The sequence below is a fragment of the Phoca vitulina genome, unplaced genomic scaffold (assembly GCF_004348235.1).
Source record: "Phoca vitulina isolate PV1807 unplaced genomic scaffold, GSC_HSeal_1.0 scaffold5, whole genome shotgun sequence".
NCBI lineage: Eukaryota > Metazoa > Chordata > Mammalia > Carnivora > Phocidae > Phoca > Phoca vitulina.
The window spans coordinates 18,652,995-18,677,633 of NW_022589708.1; positions in this window are offsets into that span (position 1 = coordinate 18,652,995).

A 24,639-nucleotide genomic window follows, 5' to 3' on the forward strand; every position below is an offset into this window, starting at 1 on the left:
CAAAACACTGACAACAGTAACCAACAATAAACCTCTCCAAAGAAATATTTATTTTGAGTGGTTAAAGATACACCCGTTTTATGCAGGGATGTTCCATTATATAAAAGACAGATATTATTTCCTTTAAAAATAATATATATAATATGTCACACATAGAGTATATTATTACATATAATAAAATAAAATATACAGTAGGTTATTATATGTAATAGTTTATTGTATGTAATATAATAAAAGTATATATATATTTAATGTTCACTATTTTGGATGCCCTGGAGCCTTCATTTTATTTAGACTTCTCCCTTTAAAACAGTTGGTACAGTCTCTTCAAATACTTAACCTATGTGTAGACAGTTGTCCCTATAACTTGGAACTCCACAACTAGGAATTAGATAAACGAGCATTTATTAAGTAGGTACACATTTAAGTACCTTTTGTGTGCCTATCACAGTGCTCAGGTGATCAACACAAAAATAAATACTGCCTCTATTTTCTGTCCTCAAAGAGCTTAGTGAAAGCAAACCTACACACAGACACCCTTGTGTAGACCCAGGGAAGCTGGGTGGGGGCTGAATCTGGAATGAGCTCACTTAATACTCCGCGTGGAAGGCTGCTGTGGCCCACAGAGGCCTGGATAAGACCTATCCTGCATATCTCTTTGCTTCATGCCAATAATAACACACATCTACAAAAAAGAAGGAAATCCTACTTCCTATAATCCCCAATACCTCACTCTTCCACAAAATTTCTCAATGCCCTCATACTGCCAGTGACCAGTGGGCTTACAGAGTCCCTCACCATGTGACCTTCTAGTCTAGAATGGGATGTTTTTCTGTAAGGGGTGCTATATTAAATATTTTTGGCTTTCTGGGCCATCTAGGTCTGTTGCATAGGCTTCTTTGTTTCTTTGCTTGTAGCCCTTTTAAAATATTCAAATCATTCTTAGCTTTCAGGGCAGTATAGACGAGTCTGTCCCTAATGGTTCACAGCCTTGGGCATGCATCCAAATAATCTGGAAGGGGACGCCTGGGTGGCTCAGTCGGTTAAGCGTCTGCCTTCGGCTCAGGTCATGATCCCAGGGTCCTGGGATCGAGTCCCGCATTGAGCTCCCTGCTCCGCGGGGAGCCTGCTTCTCCCTCTGCCTCTGTCTCTCTGTCTCTCATGAATAAATAAATAAAATCTTTAAAAAAAAAAAAAATCTGGAGGGCTTGTTGAAGCACAAGCAGCTGTGCCTCACCCCCAGAGCTTCTGATTCAGTGGATCTGGGGTGGGACCTGAGAACTGGCATTTTTAACAAGCTCCAGTGTGACGGTGATATTGCTGGTCCTGAACTCACACTTTGAGAACGGCTTTAATATAGTGGTTCTGATTCATGACAGCAACTTAGAATCACCTAAGAAATTACAGAATATCCAAACAAACAAACAAAACCCAAATTATGTCCAGGCCTGTCCCATAAAAATGGTTTTTGCATTTTAAAATGACTGATGTTTATCCAAGCCCGAGTCCTGATACTTTGTGTATACACACACACACACACTCCTCCATCACACTTCCTTGTCTCCTATGTAATTATTACATGCAGTCAGGACTAAATGCGACTATTCTGGCCCTGGGGACTCCCTCCCGCCTCCAAAAGATAGGCCAAGTATCCTTTCCCCAGCAAACCAATGCTGTGCGCCAGGTAACACTTGATGAACTAAGACATGCTTTCAAGTTACAGATATACGTTACCCCTCTTACTACCCCAAAGTTTATCCTTATCCCCCTCAACACACAGTAAGACCTCAGGTATTGGCTTAGTCCAAATAGCGATAGACTCATATATTCCAGCAGCCTAGCAGAACCTGGGCAAATTGGATAGGACAGTCACCATTTGACGGAGAAAGCTACACTGCACACGATACCACTAGTGGGAGCAATCGAGGAGCACAAGGGGGTCAGAACATAGAGGTCTTTGTGCCCGTGCCTGTTAGGAGAATGAGAGGGTGGGTGTGTGTGTCCTCAGAAAAAGGATATTTATTTAATCTACTTGATAATTCTGCCCAGCGCTGGTGATGCTCTTGGACTGTTTTCAGGTGTGAGTGCAGCGATGCGTGTGTGGCTGAGGCGGGAGATTGCTAAAATAACTTCCATTGATTTTTTCCAGCAACATGAGCCTTTGCTTTTTCTTTTTCAACCCTACTTGGAAGGTGCTTTCTGGAATGTGCAAGGTCAAGAATCCAGCAGGGCAGCGGCTCCCTCCCACTATTAAAACTCAGTGTCTGTGAGGAGAGCTGCAGAAAGGTCCAGAAAAGGAGGAATGAGCGAAGTGGAGAATCTGGACCCAGGGGGGCTGGGGGTGAGGCAAGACAGGGTGGAGGGCCAGGACGCGGAGAGGTGCCCACAGTCCTGCGCCTCCGCCCCGCTTCCCCGAGCTTGGCGCGGCGCGTCCCGGCGGCGGCCGAGTGGAGCTGGAGCGGGCTGACTTTTGCCAGCGGGGGCCGCCAGCGTGGGGATGCTGCTCCCCCAGGACGCTGGGCGTTCCACACCCCAGGCCCACTTCTGAATGCTGACCATGTCTTCCTGGGCCAGGGCCGGTCCCCGCGTTTTCTGCCCTCACCGCTCCAGGCTGGGCTCTTGCGCCCTCGCTGAGGACGCGCCTAGCGGTGGCAACACACCGCCGCCCAGCAGCGGGGTGAGACGCGGGGAAGTGGCAAGGTCCTCTGGAAGCTTCTTCCATGGAAAGCACCAGCGATCAGCCTCTTTGCTCCTTGTTCCTTGCTTGCTCCTTTCCTTCCTTCTGGTTTGCGCAGGAGGAGCTGGGCTGTTCAGGAGTCCCTGCGGCACACACATGGGGGTCGAGGGGTGTGGTGTGTGTGCTGTCAGAATCTGGCTTCGGCTGGACCCTTATCACTTGCTCAGTACTGAACCAGCGCCTTTAAATTTCGCAAAACTTGACTTGTCAACTCCTGGGAAAGATGCTGGGATTGGGGGGTTGAGAGGATGAGATCAGTGGCTTCAGAACAGAAGAAAACACAGCTTGCCATTATTCCTCTTAATCTTGGGTGCACTCTGTAACTTCGGTAGTTGATCTCTCATCAGAAGATGGAAGGTAAACAGGATATTTGGGTATAAATTTGCCAGTCTATGGTCTGACGGCTCATCTAACATGGCCTTGTGCACGGTCAAGGTCAAATCTTAGGACCACCTTATGATTTTAGAAGCTGCTGAAAAGGCTGTGCGAGAAGCCTTCCCACAATAAGGCTTCATAGTTTCTTCCAATGGTCTTTCATAGTATATTGTTAATCTTTCTTAATGATGCTTATCACACCAAATTAGATTTTTTTTAACTTTCATTTCATTTTTATATGCCTACTGTCTGGACACAGTCATGTTGCTACATGTCCTAATGCAGTGGTTATCAAATTTGATGTGCATGTCAGCATCACCAAGAGGTATTACTAAGAGAGTCTTGGGTCTGACCCTTGATGTTTCTGGTTGTGTAGGTTTGGGGTGAAGCCTGCGAATCTGCATTTTCTAACAGGTTCCCAGGTGCTCTTGATGCTGCTCTGGGCACCATGCTTTGAGAACCACTGTCCTAGGAGTGATTCTCAATGCTCACTGAACATGAGCATCCGAATCACATCTGGGGCTTTAAAAGACAAAACAACAAAAATATATGCCCCAGCCCCACTGACGAATACTCTGAGTTAACTAGTTTGTCATGAGACCTGGCCATTTTGATATGTTTTAAAATCTGTTTTGGTGCCATTCTCAGGTTATTCCCATTTGCTGCCAGGGCGGAAACCCACGTGGCAGTGCTGACAAATACCTCCATTAGAACCACCTGTTTACATGAAGACATTTTTCCAAAAGTTAGAAGATGCATCCACTGCCTCATTGGTAGGAATCAGTTTGATTGATTTGCTTATCCTGACAAAATAGGAAATGGCTTAGATGCAGTCTCATATGGGGAGATACTCTGGACAATAGGAGGGTCTGTCTTGCGGGCAGATGATCCAGAGAGAGGATAAAGCAGCGGGAAGGACATTCAAGTAGAGGTGACCTCATTAACAATGATGTTTTCATGTAGACATGAAATTCATCTTGCCTGTGCCCCCACTCCTCCAGCCTTCTTTTCCCTAATAAGCAACTTTACAGAGTTGCCTTTTAGTTCTAACAAAAAAGGAAATCATTACTTGATGATGGGTGATATTTTTACGTGCATGATCATATTTAAAGATAGGAGCACCAGAAAGGATCTTCTAGAATCTCAGACATAAACAGAAAAAGCCATTGGTAACTGTACATGTGAATAAAGGCACATCTGTGAACTCCCTGAGGATCAGATACACGGGACAGTCAGAGAGCCTGTAAGTCTGTGGAAAGATGCCCTAGCTTGGCACAAATGCTCCAAGTAGGGGGAGAGTTTCATAAACCTTAATCGTATGCAGTTCCCAATTTGCGAGTTCTCCTGTTAGTGGGATGTGCTTCTCCACCAATGTGATCGTTGAAATATAGCCTCTCATTTTTGTTTTGATTTGAAATTTCGAATTGCTAGGGAACCTGAACCTATTAATATGCTCACGGCCGATTTTAATAGATGATTCTATGACTTGATTATTCAAATCCTTTATTCATTTTTCTGTTGGCATGCTTTTCTTAATAACTTGTAAGAACTTTATGTGTTTTAAGGACATTGATATCCTTTGTATACATTTTCCTATTTGTCATTTTTCTTTGAATTAAATAAAATTTGCTACAGAAATTTAAAATTTTTATGCAGTAAAATGTATTATTATTTTTTCCTTCTGGAGATTCTGTTTGTCATTCTCAAAAACTCCTTTCCTATCTTATTAGACAAATTGGATAAATATTCACTATGAAATTTACATATTTATTTTTCACTTAAGCCTCTTGTTGGTCTGGAAATAATTTTGCTCTAAGAGATGAGATAAAGATTATTTTAGCTGCTTTTTCCAAATGGAGAGCTAGTCCTCATGCAATTTTTACTAATAACTTGTTGATTAGAGGTGCTATCTTTACCTATAATTATACCTAACTATATATGCATTCTGTCTCATGTATCCATCTATCTCTTCCCAGGTCAGTATCTCTCTTTTAAAAACTACTGTAGTTTATAAAGAGCATTTTAATATTTCAGAGACCTCCTTATTAAAAAAATTCTGTGTATTCTAGCTGATTTATTCTTCCAAATGAATATGGATTTGCTTTGTCATATCCTCCTCCTTCTCAAAAATTGTAATTATAATAATTTAGACAAGCTGAAGATGTTTAAGAACCTCGCACCAAAACATATCACTTGGATAACACAGCTCATGTAAGCTTGTTTATAACAGGTACATAGGGATTTGCTTTCTTTTGGTCAGACATAAGAAGATATTGAATATTCAAAGCTACCTCTTAAATAATACATTTGTTTAACATTAATTAACTAACCTACAGTTATGACTATGTAGACTTTTGAATGTGATCGAAGGGGTATTATTTGAGAGAAAGCTAAACTCCAAGAGATGAAGGTTTAAAGAATTCAGGAGATGATTTCTTTCTTAGGTAATATTTGTAGGTCAGTAGGGCAACTCTACTCCTTGAAGTTATTTGCTACCCAGGTTTCTGCTAATTTCATGTTCCAGCATCCCACAGAGCAATCAAGAAGCTGGATTGGGGTGCCTGGGTGGCTCAGTTGGTTAGGCGACTGCCTTCGGCTCAGGTCATGATCCTGGAGTCCCGGGATCGAGTCCCACATCGGGCTCCCTGCTCAGCGGGGAGTCTGCTTCTCCCTCTGACCCGCTTCCCTCTCGTGCTCTCTGTCTCTCATTCTCTCTCTCAAATAAATAAATAAAATCTTTAAAAAAAAAAAAAAAAGCTGGATTGCTGCCATGTCTGGGTTGCGGCAAAAAGGAAGGGGAGAGAGGCCATGGAACAGATAGGTTCTTGGTTTAAAGGCACAGCCTTGTTTCACTCTGAGGCTGAAAGGGCATCTATCACTTCTGCCTATAATCCTTTGCCACAGTGTAATCATAATCCACACCTAACTGGAAGTAAACCTAGTGTACAGAGTCTGTAATTAGGAGGGGACATGCTCAGGATAACTCCCTATACTGTGAAGAGAATGATCAGATGTTGATGGTCAGCTTGCAGTCAGTTCAGGAAGCAAAGAGGCAGGTGTAGCCTTTTGTTCATCCTATTTGAACTTTCTCAAATAAAACCCACCTTCTCACACAAACTTGTTCTTGGATTTCATGTAAATTGTTGATGAGTCCTGACCAGACTGTATCCCTTTGCCATTTTTGTTTTCCTGGTACTTTGACTTTGCCCTGTATTGTCCTTATATGGTGGCTACCACTCTCCACTTAGCCTCTTAGTCTGATAAGATTTGCACTTGTTATTCTTAAAGAACTCTGTGTCTCCTCCCTCCCCCACCTTACTAGTCATGACTTCCAGGTCTAACTCTGGTTTCACTTTCATGAGAGGGGACAAGAATTACCCCTTACCTGTATCTTGTTCCCCCTCTGGCTAGTTAAGCTTTCTCCAACCACACCTTGACAGGAAAGAGGGGAGTGAATGCTAATGCATTATTATTATTATTAAGATTTATTTATTTGAGAAAAAGAGACAGAGAGAGAGAGAGAGAGCAGGGTGGAGGGACAAAGGGAGAGAGAGTCCTAAGCAGACTCCTTGCTGAGCGTGGAGCCCGACAGGGGGCTCAATCTCACAACCCTGAGATCAAGAATTGGATGCCCAAATGACTGCATCACTCAGGCACCCCCTGATGCATTATTTTATGATAATAAATGTAATATTTTGCTATTTAAAAGTGAGATGGAGTAAAAAAATGCAGTTCGAGCTTGGGATAATTAGATACTGGTAACACCATTAGGAATGATAGGTGAAAGTGATACGAAGTTAAGTGAGGGTTTGGTTAAGAAAATATAATAAATCATAATGTTTGGTCTGCTCTACTAAAACTTTTGTTTCCGTATTGAGAACTAGCTTATACATGGTGGGTAGATAGAGGAAAGATGCCATTACAATGCATCAATCACATATGTTGTTCCTGTGTGATTTGCCCCAGCATGTTAATGTTTTACACCAACGCTGACACGCATCAGGTGTGTTTTACACATCTAATGATAGCAGCTGAATGCAAAGTACATGAACACAGCTGCTGTAGAGAATAAAGTCCTATACATGATGTTTATTACCCTATATTCTTCCTCATGACTCAGCATGGCCACATGCTTGGTCTTAGAAGTTCCTATTTTGCAATTCTCCCCAACATTTGTACATTTTGATCTTGTTTCTACAACTCAGCAGCCTCAACTCCTTCTCACGTCCCCTCCATCAATCTACTTCACTTAGTATTTTTTTCTTTATTAGGAATGTCAATGTCTTTTTAGCTGAACTAGCATTTTTATCAAAATCGTTTTTGTTTTGTTAGCATTCTTGTTATGAATCGCATAGATTGTGAGTGGTCTGCCCATAACCCCCCCCTTTTTTTTTTTGCATAATCCCTAGTTATTTTTCATATATGAGTTACAGAATGTGAGTTTTGTTTTTTAGGAGTGTATATATTGCCTTATAGCACAAATTATATTTTGTGAATGCAACATGACCTGAATAGAGGGAAGTGGAGTCTGTTGGTGATCTTGCTGTTGCATTTGATTTGTATTTTGCATAGGTCTATTCTGTTTTCTTCAATTAGGAAAAAAAAAAACCCTACAATTTAGGTTATGCTTTTCTTTATTATTCCTGATAAGGCCCAGTTTAGGGCTGTGTATTATATGCCCTCTACTTCTTGTCCAACTGTTTTCTGAGTATAGAGAACTGATAGTCTCACCTTTAGCCCAAACCCCCTTTAACTGAGGACAATGGAATGTAAAACTTACTAAGTGGTACTTCGTGTGATCTAGGTAAAATGACTTGGTGTGACACTTGATGTGTATCTTTTCCTTTGTAGATTTAGTGGTTATTTGTTCCATCAGATTAGGTTTAATCTGTTAACACACCAAAGCAAATAAGCAGACAAATTGGGCATCCCTCAGTATACATGGCTAGGTTGGCACATCCTTTCTGCATCTGAAAGGTCAGGGATGACTGTGTATTTCAGAATGAAGAGATACTAGCCAACACGTCCACACTAGAACCAGCATATGGGGATAGTGTTGCTCTAAAGCATTCTATTGTCTGATTATCTAAACTCCCTGCTTCCCATGATTCCTATCAATGTTGCAAAGAGCAAAAGCCAATCCCTTACTTCTCCGATCTATAGCTGACTTTTCTACTCCTTTCTTATATGAACAGTTGGAGGAGCAACTGTATAAGAAACTTGAGATGACCAGTAAAAATTGGCCAGGGGTTATTTAAAGTGATAGCTTCTATTTCTCTAGAAACTGTCAAACTGAACTAGTGAAATCACCCGAGGCATTGGACTGACCGCAAGGGATTTGTCTGTCTAGCATTTCTGAACTCCATTTCTTGGCTGAAATCCCCTGTCTCCTGCTGATCCTACTGATCATGGTGTAGCAGCAGGAAGGGGCAGAGTGATCTCAGGGGCACTGACTACATTGTGAAGTCTCAGGCCCACTCCCATCTGCTGAGGCTCCCAGCTTGCCACGAGGCATGCTGAAGTTCAGACTAATACATCTCCTTTTGTTTAAGTGACTGGTGGTTGGGATGGTTGCTTTCATATTTGGTAAAGCCAAAACGGGAAGAGCAAACCCACATGGTTTGGAGCCGACGGAGAAGGTCATTAACTAAGACTTGGACCAAAACTGTTAGCAGCCAAACCGATACTGAATATAGATTTAAACTTCATTTTTATTCATTAGGAGTCCTGCATTTACTGTTATTTTTATAAGCAAAGATTTACAGCTGTTTAGGTATATAATGTTTTCATGCAGCTTTAGTGAAATTATGTTTGCTGCTGTGTGAAATTCTTCCTGGTATTCTAAAATTAAAACCATTCTTTGGCAATTTTCACATCCTCCCCTCCCCCAGAGAGTCATTCTAATATATATATATATTTTGTCATTTAATGAAGCCAACTGCAATTTAGGGCAGATTTATTCTAATTAAGTAGGGTGCCATGGATTCCTTAAAGAATGAGACTTTAGGTCTGACAGTAGGAAAATAAGATTTGCTCTCGGTGCCTTGTTAGTAGCTATGAAGCACATGAAACTGTTTGAACTTCTTTTGTTTCCATCAAAAAGATTTTGCTTTCTTACTCCATTGCCTCATGTCTCTGGGGGGAAGTCCCCTCTTTAACTAACCACGTGGATTTCTGTGTGTGGATGAAACACTTCCTGATAGTCTCTGTTTGCTGGTAATGGAAAATCATACCTATGTTAGGAATGATGAGATCAGAGTATGTGCTCCAGAAGGGGCTAGACCAGGGCCATCTAAATCTCAACTGGATGGGGCACCTGGGTGGCTCAGTCGGTTAAGCGTCTGCCTTCAGCTCAGGTCATGATCCCAGGGTCTTGGGATCGAGCCCCGCATTGGGCTCTCTGCTCAGCGGGAAGCCTGCTTCTCTCTCTCCCACTCCCCATGCTTGTATCCCCTCTCTCGCTGTCTCTCTCTCTGTCAAATAAATAAAATATTAAAAAAAAAATAATAAATCTCAACTGGAAATTGGAGTTGAGTGTTATTGCTCTGTTTCTGCCTTTGAAAGTATCCACTGTCATGTTCAGTTATTATTTTCCTTGAGGACTTAGCCTGGCCATATGAGTTTTGTAAGCAAGCAAATGATCTGTCTCTGTCTCTCTGAATATATATGAATGCATGGGTGTAGGTAGGGGTGCATACATATGTCTACTGGCTTGGTACCAAGGAACCTGAGCATGGCTCCCAGGTGAATTTTTCTCTAACACCATTTTCACTGTACCTTCCACTTTCTCCTCTTCAAGAGTTTAGAGCAGTTCCTCACAAGCCATTCCATTTTTGTCTCTGAGGGCATCCAGAATTTCCCCTCATCCTATTTCCTGACAACTCCCTTTCAAACTCTCTGTTCCATTAAGTAAGCTTCTTCCTCCTTCCCTGTACACATCATGCTTATTTCTTTTCCTAACAGATATCTGGCACATATTAGGTTTACTCATCTAATGAATAAATAATTAAATGAATTCCTGATTTCAGCGCTTTGTTCAGGCTGATTCACAAGAGACAGGGGGATGAAAGGGAAGGACATTCATACTCTTTTCTCTATTTAGCTTCAAATCCTCAGCACTCATGTCCTGTTCCTCTTCCCTCGTGGATAATGACCCAACTCCTTCCTTGCCCTCAGTTCATCCTGAAGGAAACTATTATATATCCTGGTACTTGCTTTTATGTTTAATTTAGCACTTTAATGAACAAATTCTTATAGTCTTTGATTCTCTATTTCACAGTGGTTTTTAACTACACTAAAGGTTTCTGAGTGCTGGGATTCTGCCATATTCTTCTTTTATATTCTCTAAGGAACTTAGCACTTACTATCAAGCACATAATATGCCCTTGATAATAACTACTTAGAGAACTGAATGATATTGATTAATCTCTTTAAATGTGATCAGTTTGTGCTATTGCTGTAATTCAATTCATCACTTGCCTCTCTCTACTATTACCACTAAACCAATAAATCACATTTGTCTGCATATACATACCCATGTATATGTTTGCACACATACACACACAACATAGAACCAGTAGTCTACTACAGGATTAATTTTAAGTGGTTTGTGATCCTATGCAAAATAAAAGGAAGTAATTTATTGTAATCTCCACTCAGCCCCCTTCTAATCATGGGAAATTACCACAAACAGTTGCAAATATTCTGCTCTCTCAATCCTGGGCAAGGCTCTACTGTTAAAATGTTGCCCTGTGTTTAAATGGCTGCTTTGCCATTTATGAACAGTGTAACCTTGGGCAAGTTATGGAACCTTTCTGAACTTTGATTTCATCCTTGTAAAAGGAGAATAATCATGTCACCCTTTCAAGGCCACTTTTGGGATTAGCAATAATGCCTATACTAGTCACCACTTACTGAGGTTACTATGTTCCTGACAGTGTGCTCTGTCCATAAATTTCTCCTTTAATTGTTACAACATCTTTGGCATATACTAGATGCTCAGTAACAGTGACTATTATATTTTATACCTTGGCTTAAATGTATACTGAGTCAGACTAAAGATTGCCAAAGACTCGTTTTTCATTTCCCAGGATTGGCAGAAAGGTGTGATGAAGTCAGGCTACTACCAGGTCACGGTGGCCCCACGCCAGTGTAATGGTTGCTCTGAGTGGAGGCCAAATGTTAGGGCCTGCCGTCCCATCCCCATAATAGCCCTTGAGCCAGGGAAGCTTGCTCCCTCAAAAATATTTGGCTTAGGAAACAAGAAGGTACTGCCCGGAGTGGCTTGTGAGCTGATTCACAATATACAACAGTAGAAATGGCAAATCAACTGCATTAAGCACAAAAGAAACTCACTTATGTAAACTGAGGTGACACTTCAAGGACAGAGAAGGGTAAAATATGAGTCTTGGGAGCAGTTCTTGTTTCCTCTGAGCTAAACACCAGAACGATGGAGCTTAGCTTTCAATAGGAGGGCTTTAAACTCTAGGAAAAGTTTCTTGATCGTAAAGGTCTTGAGCTATTAAAGCACATGAACATCAGAACTAACAAGAACTTACCTAGGAGTTTCATTTTTCCTGCACAGATTTCTGGGCACTTCTAAGAAGCAGAGAAATGACTTGGATGACTTCCAACAGTAACTTCCCAGGACGGTGATTCCTTCCTCTCCTCCTTTCTTTCTAAAACAAAATTATAGTTTAAATTATATTTTTTCCCCTTTCATCCAGTTACACATTAAACTTTTGGGGATGGGGTCTGGAGATTGGTGTTTTTGAAAAACTCTGCAAATGATTCCATTATGCTACCAGGGTTGGGACCAGCTCCTTGGATAAAACAGTTGACAGAGACTGCGATCCTGCCATCTTGTGATAGAATCACAATCCTGTGATGGGATTCAATAGAGTAATGTCCTGCCACCTTGTGGTAGCACCTTCCATTATGAACCAGAGAGTCCTGGCTGAAGTGATTGGAGGAAAGCTATCTCCCCATCAGTCTTACAATGATTTTATTAAGTTCCTAAATGGAGTGATCTTAATCTTAGTTTCTTACGGAGTCTCTGTTATATCTTCCCTTAATTTCTTAAGGGAACTGGTATCCAGCTAGAAGCTTCTATCTACTCATAGTTAAGAACAGTCACTTATTCTGAGGGGGCTCCTGGGTGGCTCAGTCGTTAAGCATCTGCCTATGGCTCGTGTCATGATCCCAGGGTCCTGATATTGAGCCCCACATAGGGATTCCTGCTCAGCGGGAAGCCTGCTTCTCCCTCCCCCACTCCCCATGCTTGTGTTTGCTCTCTTGCTCTCAAATAAATAAAATCTTAAAAAAAAAAGAATAGTCACTGAGATAATAATCAAAGGCATTTTTAATGTGCCATATTCATTACCACCCTCATTAAACAGGTAATGCCAATGAGGCCCAGAAAGGGTAAATAACTTGTCTAAATCACACAACTGATGAGTGATAGAGCTTGACTGAAAGTCAAGATCATCTGGTTTCCAAGCTCATGTTCATGGTTGTGAGATCCACCCATATGACCTCACTGATATGATGAATTCTTAATCTCAGGAAACAAACTGAGGGTTGCTGGAGTGGTGGGGGGTGGGAGGGATGGGGTGGCTGGGTGATAGACATTGGGGAGGGTATGTGCTATGGTGAGCACTGTGAATTGTGTAAGACTGTTGAATCACAGACTTGTACCTCTGAAACAAATAATACATTATATGTTAAAAAAAAAAGAAGATAATAGGAGGGGAAGAATGAAGGGGGGGAAATCTGAGGGGGAGATGAACCATGAGAGATGATGGACTCTGAAAAACAAACTGAGGGTTCTAGAGGGGAGGGGGGTGGGAGGATGGGTTAGCCTGGTGATGGGTATTAAAGAGGGCACGTTCTGCATGGAGCACTGGGTGTTATACGCAAACAATGAATCATGGAACACTACATCAAGAACTAATGATGTAATGTATGGTGATTAACATAACATAATAATCATAAAAAAAAAGAGCTAAAGATTAGTGGCGAGGAGGCTAGCAAGATAAAAGTAGGGCTCTAGTCCTAGAAAGGGCTGTGGGGATACTTTTCTTTTTAAACCCAATATGGAACTCAAGAATATAGAAAAACACAGAATTCCTTTTATTTATAGGGTAACGGCCTCAGATTGAGGCTCAAGAGAAAGGGAGATGAGACAACTCAGAAAAGCCATCAAAAGCACTGGATGGAGAAGGCTTACATTAGGGTTCTCCTCAGCATTGGGAGGAAGAGAAATCAAAACATCAAGAATTTGTTGAGAGTGGCCGTGCTTGGTGGGCACCACTGTGTGGGGAGGGCCGCTGAGCTACACAGTCTTAAGTGGGAGGGGTCGCTCTTGTTCTAGGCAACACAGTAAGCAAGTAGTGTGCATTTTTAAACTTCATCCTGAGTAACTTTATGAGATGAACAGCGTTCTCATTTCCACTTTAACTACCACCAATATGAAGCTGTATGCTACACAATTTACCCAAGGTCAGAGATAGTAAATGTGATAATGGGATTTAAATCCTGGACTTAAGAACCATCATGCTTTGCCTCGATACATTATTGCCCCCTTCCTCCAGTGCCTCTGGGGCTCCCATCTCCCCCCTTCTTTCTTTTTTTTTTGTCAATCAGGAAAATTGAATTCTAGTTATTTCCATTTATTAATCCAATTAAATTAGAATTGATAGCATTGTCAGTATTTGTGGAGGCCATTTGGTGTGTCTTATTTGGTGGGAGGCTGGAGAAGAGGCTTCTGTCTTTGAGGAAATCCACTCCTGCCCCAAGTCTGTGAGCTGTGCTAAGAGACCTGGTAAATTACTCCTCTGTCCTCTCCCTAGAAGTGATCATGTGACACAGGCTCAGTCAGTAAGTAAATGTTTGTGCCCGGGGCTCTGAACTGTTGAAACTTTAGGGGAAAAGCAACTGGTGAGAAATTTTCCACAGTAACAATGGGAGCATTAGAGGAGTTGAATCTTGGGTGCCTATTGGGATCACTGTTAACAAGAGAATATCCTCATCAGGCTATTCAGTGGTGGGACTTGGGCTACTTCCCCTTTCTGAGATGCTGTACATTTCTGAGACTCATTCTCCAGCTGTCTCCTCCCCCCACCTCCCTTCAACAACTAAGTCTTCGAAATGCTGGATGTCCTTTAGTAATTTCTTTCTTTCCTTTCCTTTTTTTTTTTTTTTTGCTTAAATTTGAGTTGATTTCTCTTGCTTGCTACTAAGGACTCATATTGATATTGACTGCTACACTTTAGAACGACTTATAAACAGACTAATTATATCCAGGAAATAGACTCTTGGGTTCATTTGGCTATTTTTCCTTAGATGTTGTTATCTTACATTTTAGGTCACTCAGAATTCTGGTCATATTATAGAAAAGGTTTTTTTTTTTTTTTTCTCCTAATTCACTTACATTGATCTCACTCTCAAACTTTCTTTTTGATCTACTTTTCTGATTTATTCACTTGACTGCTTCTCCAGATTTCTTTCCCAGCCAGGTGGGCCACATATGGAGTCTTTAATACTTCCGTCGGCTTTCTCTCTGGGTGTTCCGCACCTCAGCTTTCCTAATCACAACCATGATTGCCTTGTACTTTTACAAGGCACTTGCTTATTTAATTTATTTAGCATACTGTTCAATTAATGACTTAGTCACAGTCAGCGTAAAGTTTCTGCACTGCTCCAACTTGGAAATAGAAAAAGAGAAGTGTTGCCTTTTTCTCATCTCTGAACTGGCTTATATCGAAACAGAAAATGAGTATTTTAATTCTTTCATCACTGTTGTATCTTCTATGACCTCGAGTAAGGTTGTTATAAATCTTTTTTCTTGTAACAGCACTTCCAAAGCTTGTGGGTATTCATGGACTATCTTTGGTTATTATGACCCTGACATGAAGGACTGCATTAGCTGTTTTTGAATAAAACAAAGTAACAGAGAGGAAAAAATATGCTAGTTAAAATTACAAATAACATCACTGCTTTTGCCCCTAAGAAAGTGGCATAATTTTTCTCTGGAGACTTTTGTTTAAGAAAATATTTAATAGTCTGACCTTGGGAGCTAATGCTTATATGATTTGGAAAGAGACAGCAAAACAGAAGATTGTCTGCAAATAAAATGAAGAGAAATTGAATGGTGGGAGCTGCCAGAAGTGAGAAACAGATGGGGCCTTGCAATACGGTAGAAGGTTGCCCAGGTAGAAGGGTAACCTTTTTCTAGAGATGGGGATGGTTGAGGGGCTTGAAGAGTGGAATATTTAATTTTAAGTGGTTTGTTCAAAACCTCCAGGAAAGAATGGTACATGTTCCCTTGATTTAAGGATGTTCTGGGTGTGAATGGGTGGGGTGATAGCCAACCAAGAGAGTAGAAGTCTCAGATATGATAAGGAAATAGGTGCCAAGGGGAAATGACTCAGTAATTGATGTGAAACAGCTTCACTTTCCCCAGATAGACCAGAGGGAAAATAATTCTGAAGGAGAAGAGGGCTTGGAAGTATTTGGGTTGTAACTGTTACTACACAGCCAACATTTTGGAGAGAGAAATTGAGCAACTGAGGAAGCAGAAAAGGAGACACTGGATCAGCTACAGCAAAGAGTGAATCAGCCTGATGAATAAAAGCAAAAGAAGAACTGGAGCTTCTCCTAGAGAGGGAACTCCCTGTCTTTTGCAATGCTGAAATGTGGCAGGGTTGATCACTCCTCAGTAAGTATAGATCTTAGGTGTGTAACCAAGTGGCATTAGCTCTGTTTAGCACCATTTAAAATGAGGTAAGCAGGTTCAAGGTATTTTTCTCTAAGAGCATTAGTCAAAAGCAGAAAATACAAAAGAATATTCAAACATCTAACAGAAATGGAACTAAGTATTTTTAGAACATAAATTTCTTAATGGGAATGGTTGTGTAACAGACACTATTTCCTTATAGATGATGAGTGGAAAGGCTGTAATCTGATATTTTACATTCATGTTAATGCTTCCATGTATGTGGCTTACGACACTGCAGTCATACATTCATAATGACAGGTCTTGTTAACCTCTTTATGACTGAGAACAACTTCCAAATTAAAAAAAAAAAAATGTGATTAAACCCCATGGAAATGAACAATTCCCCAACTGGGGTTTCTAATATCTGACCAGAGAGATATAATGGTTGGGAGGAAAGAGTTGTAAGGGTTTCTTGGAGAATCAGGATAGATATCTAGAACAAAGGAAAATGATGAGGAAGTGGGGGTGGGGGAGAAGGAAAAGGTATTGAAAAAAAAACAAATTAAGAATTACTTTTTAAAGCATTTGGAATAATATATTATTTGCAGCTTCTATCTTGGTTGAGATCATTCTCACCTTTAGGAGGTACCTATAAATAAATTTTCTACTTGGGAACTAAGAATGGCTATTGTATTCTAAGCCTACTCATTACATTATGTAGCAACTGATCTTAATTATAAACATCTATGCTATTGTAACGGTGTATCCCAGAAGTGAGCAACCGGTAGCTCACAGTAGTTCTGGAATAAATATTTTGGTTTAATGTTGCTATACTCGAATATTGTAAGTTTATAAAGCAATTCAGAATAAAGTATTCCTCACTCAGCTCAGGATTAAAACTTAGAATACAGAATTTTATCATGTTTTTAAGATTTTTAAGTTTTCTGTAGGATCGTAGTGGCTATTTAAATCCGGGTCTCCCTACACCTTCTCTGAAAAACCATACATATCAAAAATGACAGCAAATAAACCATCCACAATCCACATTTAGAGCATAAGAAAGGGAATTGATTTGTATGAACTGAAAGCTGTTCAAATGATTAATTTGTATGAACTGAAAGCTGTTCATCACATTCAATATTTCAATTTACTCCTTGTTCCTCATTTAAAAGGAAAATATAAGAAATACACAAGAACATTTCTCATTAGTTAAAACATTAAAAGCAAGTCAATGTAGTTAAAAGATAGAAATCGAACTGGATAGAACCACCAAAAGGGACCAGCTAAAACTCCTTTTGTACATTCAACATCACTAAACAATAATGGGAAGTGAGCGTGAATCAGAGAATGGATTAGGACTTAAAAAAAAATCTCAGCTTTATTGAAGTATACTTGACAAATAAATGTTGTATCTATTTGCGTGATGACTGAATATACATAGACACTGTGAAATGACTATAATCAAGTGACACAGTTACCATGTTTTGTGTGTGTGGTGAAAACATTTAAGATCTACTCTTTTAGCAATTTCAATTATACAACCCAGTATTAACTAGAGTCACTATGCTGTACATTAGACCCCAGAACTTATTCACCTTATAACTGAAAATCTGTACCCTGTGACCGACATTTCCCCCATTTCCTCCAGCCCCCAGTCTCTGGTAACCACCGTTCTACTCTCTGGTTCTGACTTCGACATTTTTACATTCCATACATAAGTGAGATCATACTGTGTTTGTCTTTCTGCATCTGGCTTATTTCACTTAGCACAATGTCCTCCAGGTTCATCCAGGTTGTTGCAAATGGCAGAGGATCCCCCCCCCCACGCTTTTTTAATGGCTGAATAATATTCCCTTGTAAGGAAGACTTTTTTTGCATAGTTACAGGTGAGGGCTCCCCAACTTGGTGTCCAGGTTAGCACCCCTGCTGAGAGGCTGAGGGCAGGCAACTGTGAGGCCTGAAAATGGAGGACCATCCTTCTAGTTGACATAAATACAATTTCTGTCACTTGTAGGACAAAACCTGCCTGTCGGTTTTCAGGTAAAAGCAGTTGTTTCCTTCCCCATTGGTGCCAGGCTCACTGATAGGGAAACACTCCTCTCACTACTTCTCAGGGGTCTTGAACAGAAACATAAGTGGTTCTTCTCATAACCCTGCCCTTCTCAGTCTAATAGGTCTTGTCCCTCAGGGCTGCAGCTGTGACTTTTTCTGAGGATGCATTTCCCAAGTCCAACCTCATTCACACTCCCACCCCCCACCCCCATCCCACTGCCTAACACCCCCTTACTATGTTAGGCGACTTTTCCCCTATCTGGTTTTGACTGAACTTACCCTCATCTTCACCCTTTAATTACACTGTTATTCCCTGTTGACTTCTCTTTCACTACATTATAAACTCAACCGTTTACCTTTATGAAGTCAGTGTCTATTGTGGTGATGACACATTGTGTATGCTCAGTAATATTTGCTAAGGGAATACTTTTGTTCTTGAGAAGAAATTGAGTATAAATAACTGAAACTTTCAGAGAAGCATACTAAAATATGCCCACAGTCATGATTGCTTTTTCATATACCTTGTGCACATGAATGAATGGAATAACCTTTTATGCTGCTCTTCAGTGAGAGCTATTCCACTTGTATTTTTCATCAATTTAGGCAATAGCATTCAATTACAAGAAAAAAATAACTGGAACTATTCTTTGCAAATTATACTCCACTGTACATGGATTAGACAAATTCGTTTGAAGATACCATACTACTTTCTCAATACCTGACATCTAATCTGGCATTGCTATACCTGTTGTGGCCACCAGCATAGTTTGGAATTTTATGGACTCCTACAGAAATAGTTTTAAAATTATGAACAGGTAACATTCCTTCCTGTTACTTCATCCAATCTCTAGCACACACTGTAGCTGCTTCAAACCTCCCAGGCCCAGATGTGATCACGTCCCTCTTCTGACCAAGAACCTACCATGAGTGACTCTTCCTTGCATGCCCATCCTAATGGCAGTGAATAAAATTATCCAACTTACTTTACATTTTTCTTACCCTTCCCTCTTCTAAACGCATTTTTTATTGAGGTGAAATTCACATGACATAACATTAATGATTTTAAAGTGAACAATTTGGTGGCATTTGATAGACTCACAATGGTGTGCAACCACTTCTCTAGTTCCAAAACATTTTTATTACTCCAAAAGGAAACTCCGTACCAATTAAGCAGTTACTTTGTATCCCCTGCTCCTCCTAGCCGCTGGGAACCATCAATCTGTTTTCCATCTCTATGGATTTAGACATTTCATATATATGGAATCATATAATAAGTGACCTTGTGTGTCTAGCTTCTCTCACTTAGAACAGTGGTTTTGAGCTTCATCAGTGTGATAGCATGTATCAGTACTTGGTTTCTTTTCATGTCCAATTAATGTTCCATTACATAGATATGCTACGTCTTTTTTATCCATTTACCTGTTGATGGACATTTGGGTTCCTTTGGCTATTAAGCATAATGATGCTAGTTTTTTCTTTTTTTTTTTAAGATTTTATTTATTTATTTGACAGAGAGAGACACAGCGGGAGAGGGAACACAAGCAGGGGGAGTGGGAGAGGGAGAAGCAGGCTTCCCGCTGAGCAAAGAGCCCGATATGGGGCTCGATCCCAGGACCCTGGGACCATGACCTGAGCCGAAGGCAGATGCTTAACGACTGAGCCACCCAGGTGCCCCGATGCTATTTCTTTCTTAAACCCCTGTATCTTTTCTTCACTTCTTAGCTTACCCAAATTAACAGAAATTGTCTTTTCTCTGAACTTCATAACCTCTCTATGGCACTGATTCACAATTCACTTATTTATTAATCCAAATGATTATCCACACATGCAAATATTTAAAAAAATAATTACTGGGCATCTACTCTGTGAAGTACTAAATCCTTTTCAAAGCCAGTCAGACATTATGTATTTGTGAAGATGTCTTCTTTCTCTTACTGGTGTTAAGTTTTAAAACAAAGGAACATCACCTCACTTGATCTCTCCATCCCTCACTGGTCTCAGCTCAGCAAATTGAGTGAATTAACAAATGCACAAATGCAATTGTTTTCTCAACAGTTTACCATTGTCAATGTAAACAACTGCCTTTAAATCTTGACCCTCACGTATCTTCCACTAACATGAGGGACTGACCTCAGCTGAGGTGGGGAAGTTTATAGCAGCCCACTTTCCCCAAACTTATCAAATTTACCACACTGTCTCTATTTTAGCCCATGGCCCCTACTCATCCTTTCTTTGTAAATGTGATTTTCAGTTTCTCCAGGGTGGGAACTGTTGCAGCCAGATAACCATCAACTATTTCCTGGCAGCAAAACCAAAGAATACAGGATTACTTCAATTTACTTGCCTATAGATTTTATATAAATGATTTTGCCAGACACATTTGAAGTTTTAGTAAACCCATTCAACAAAATGCATTATAAGAAGAGGTTCATACACCTTTAAGTATTTCCCAAATATTCCTTATGTAAAGACGAGAAGGAGTTATGATAGTTTTGTTAGTGTGTGTGTATATATGTGTGTGTGTGTGTGTGTGTGAGAGAGAGAGAGAGAGAGAGATTCTTCTTTTACCTTATTCATGGTAAACAGTTTTTCAAAAAAAGTTTTCTAAGTAGCCTTGAAACAAGGCAAATGGCCATGGTGGATACAGGATTGATAGATTCCAATATAACAGCTGACATTTTAATCACATCTCACATTGAGTAAAGACACACTGTTGGCTCTTTTCTAGGTTTTTTAATTTTTTGAATTGATAGGTTTTGATTATCTATTTTCTCCAAGCTACAAAATAGTCCTCAGATAGAAAATGTCTTAATTTAAATACTATTTGCTACACAATACTGGTAAAACAAAAAAAAATCTATTTTTTTTTTTTTTTTTTTTAAATGAGAAGAGATAGGGCTGGCCGGTATTCGGAAAAATCAGTACTCTTACTGTGCTGAAAAATAAGATACAAGAGCTGTAAGTTATTTAAATACTATATTAAATTTAATTTAAAGTAAAATCCTGATAACAGCATTCCTAATTAGGCGGGTATTTTCAGTTTCTCCTGCTTCCCAGCATAACCTCTCACGCACTTGCTGATTTTAAGCAACGCATTAGATGGCAGTGTTCGCATAGTTTACAGTGGAACTTACTGCAGACGTTTCATTGCCCAGACCCAAATACACACCTTTATTTGGATTTTATACTACTCCAGTCTCTAACGCTGTTAGTTTTTGGATTCCCTTTATACCTTTGGTTCAACTCAGAAAAAAACATTTATAGGAATGTTAGTAAATGTGGATATCCCATGACAGATATAAAAGCATGTGCTATGTCTTTTTGAATCTTTATGTCTTACTTAAGCAATAAGGAAATATGGCAGATCATACCTGTCTCTTACTCCTGGGTACTTAAAATTCACAGAAATACATATTGCTGTCATGGCTCACTTAAAAGTAAAGACATGTCTTTGTTATTAAGAAATTTATAAGCTTTGGGCGCCTGGGTGGCTCAGTTGGTTAAGTGACTGCCTTCGGCTCAGGTCATGATCCTGGAGTCCCTGGATCGAGTCCTGCACCGGGCTCCCTGCTCGGCAGGGCGTCTGCTTCTCCCTCTGACCCTCCCCCCTCTCATGTGCTTGCTCTCTCATTCTCTCTCTCTCAAATAAATAAATAAAAAATCTTTAAAAAAAAAAAAAAGAAATTTATAAGCTTTGAATCATTCTTTATTAAAAATTATTCCTAATTTAAAAGTCTTATTCAATTTCACTGTTTTCTTTCTTATTCCTTTCTTGTTTGCCTTTTTGTTGACTTTGACCCTTTGGCTTTGGAAAATAAAACCCCTATTCTAACCCTCCTTGTGCTTCTATTTATTTTTATCCTCAAATCCAATAAGGATAATTTGCCAGGTCCAAGCCTGATTAACTCTCTTGGAGCAGAGTCCATTTGGCACAGGGACCAGATGCCAAATAATTTAATATGTCTTAGATGCCATCAGGGAAATAGCTCAAAGGCCTAAATCAAGATGCCTTTTAGCATTAGGGCATAGCTTTCTTTTAGAAATTTAGCTTAAAAAAAAACAAATCTCCAAGTCACTGTTTTTCTCTAAATAGTTGAATGGTCTGCCTTCTCCAATTTCTAACGCCCAGCAAAATCTGTTTTCTAGTTTTCCAGAAACACTGGGACCTCTTGACCTGGGAAGGTATGATGCCATATGTTAAATCCACTTAGACTAAATTTAGAAGCATCTTTTTCCCTACCCCAAGTGGAGATCAAGCAGTCTGCATGGAGAGGATAGGCAGGACTTCCAGAACTAAGGGCTTAGAGGTCAGAGGAATAAAGAGAGCTTTGTAATACCTGAGATTTAATCCTTCTTATTTTTTCCAGAAACATCAGAGATTTTGGCTACACCTAATGATAATAAATATTCACATGGAAAAAATCCTTTTGGAAGGAGGAACTCTCAAAAAATATGTTTGCTGGATGAATACCATGTGACTGTGAATAATAATGCATATCTGATGACAGTTGTGAAATCTTTTCATATAGAGATAGGCACAATCGATTCTTCTATCTGTTTTGTAGATGAGGAAAGTGAGATTCAGAGAGGTACTGTCCAAGTTCACAGAACTAATACAACTTCTGACTCCTGTCTAGTCTTCTTTTCATTAAATTGAAAGCTCAACCAAATCCAATGCTTTTTTTTTTTTTTTTTTTTTTTTTGGTATAGCAATTCAGATTATGTATGTCCTATGTAAACACTGACTCAAATTTCTCTTGACTTACTAGCTCAGGGCAAAGCTAGAGGTAATTGTCTCCTCTGGTCGGGAAACCATTATGGGAAATAGCTGGAAAGGCCCACTAACTTCTCAGTAAATTGCCGTATTACTCCCAGGTAATGTGAATACTTTTAGAAGTCATTTTACTCTGGATTAAGGGGTGGGCAGTGTTTTAGAGAATTCAGCTCTTAAAGGAAGACTGAAGCAGAGAAATTCTTTTTAAGTGAGAGTTTCCATGAAAAAAAAAAATAAGAAAATTTATGAAGTTGCGATAGACCACATTTGCTTTTTAATACCCACCATATGTCTGGTTTTATTCAGGCACTAGAGGAGTGGGTTAGTGCTTATTTTCACAGATTATATAAATAACAAGCCTGCTATTACTTATTTCTTCTAGGTGAAAACATTTTGAATTGTACTAAATAAAATGCTAGGGAAAAAATGACAACCATCCCTAATTATTAATAAAGACAGTCCACTAACAGGTCTTTGGTTAGTGTCTATGATGCTTTGGGCTGTGAGATTTTAGAGTGTGGACTGTTTTACAACCAGAGATAAAGGTGACTGATTGCTTTCAGGGGTTTCAATATTAATATCTCCATTTCCTGTTGTCCTTCTTCTCCCTTTGATTTTTTTCAGGCTTTGCTTAATGACCCATAAATCTAAAACGGAGTTTTAAAAGAAGGGTCTAGTCACATCCTTTGATATTTTCCTTTTTTTCTGTATCTATCCCCCGTTAGGACACCAAACACCAACTTTCCCATTCTCCTTTCCCTGCATCTCAGTGGTTGAAGCGCAAACAGCCCTTGCCTAGTTTAGTGCCCAGAGGGAAGGAAGGCACTAACATTTGTGGAGTGCTCTCTGTCCAGGCACTGTGCTAACCTGTTACATATGTGGTGGTATAATATTTCAAAGTGCTAATTGTCCGGTATAACTGCCAATTCTCCCCAGCTTGGCAGCTAAATGGAAAAGCAACATGGCCGCAGGGACGATTTACAGTGGGGAACAAAGTTCTCTAGCTTTTAAGTTCAAAGGGCACCATCTGGGTATGAGAAAGGAGATTTTTTGAGAAGGAATGCAGTCAGGGAGAACAGGTTTTTCTTCCTAATTTGAGACGGAAAGAGATAAAGGAGCCTGGAGCTGGCAACCAAGTCATCTCCAAAGCTGTCCAGCTCCAAAAGCACTGGAGTAACTTGATGTTACTTTTCACTTTCCTTCCTTGAAGGCTGCTGCTTTGTTTCAGAGGCCACCCAGAATCAGCAGTTTGGCAAAGGATAACAGATTGAAGTTACTTCTTTGGGACTTGTAACAAAAAGGGAACAATTGGGTACGATGGACATTGACTGAAGAATTGATTAAACATTTTAGTTCAAGTGTTTACAGATATGCTGTTTGCTAGTGGACGTAAATCTTTCTATTCTTCCTCATTTGCAAGTTAATAACAAACAGGTCTTGTCTCAACCCTACCTTTCTTTTTCCTTCCGCCTTTTATTTTAGAAGGCTTACAGCCTTTTGCTGCGATATCTTCATCTTCAAGGAATATTAATGTGAAGGCTTTGTTCTAGCTTTCGTAGCCATCTTTTTAAGTTCCCCCTCTTTAAACGGCACTCTTTTCTTATCCAGCCCTGTGTCCTCATCCTCTGCCATCTGGCTTTCTGTCTCTCACTGCCCCTTTCCTTTCTATCCCTTGCCCTAGCGTGTCCTATCTACTGCATCCTCCCCTGGGCTGCAGTTCGTTTCCCATAGGGTTCTCTGGCAATATGCAGGATGGAGGGGTTATTTATTTCCTTTAGAAAGCTGTCATTTTGGAATGAAAAATTTAGTATACCGCTAGGAGGAATCCTCCCTACTTCCGCCTACCCCAGAAAACAAACCCAAGCCCTTTCTAGCTACTTCCTGAATTTCTAATTTTAAAGCCTGCCTGTAGCAGCCCTCTTCAGATTGGTAGTGACCGCCAGCTGCCAAGATTGCAGAGGGAGACGTGAGTTTTTCTATTAC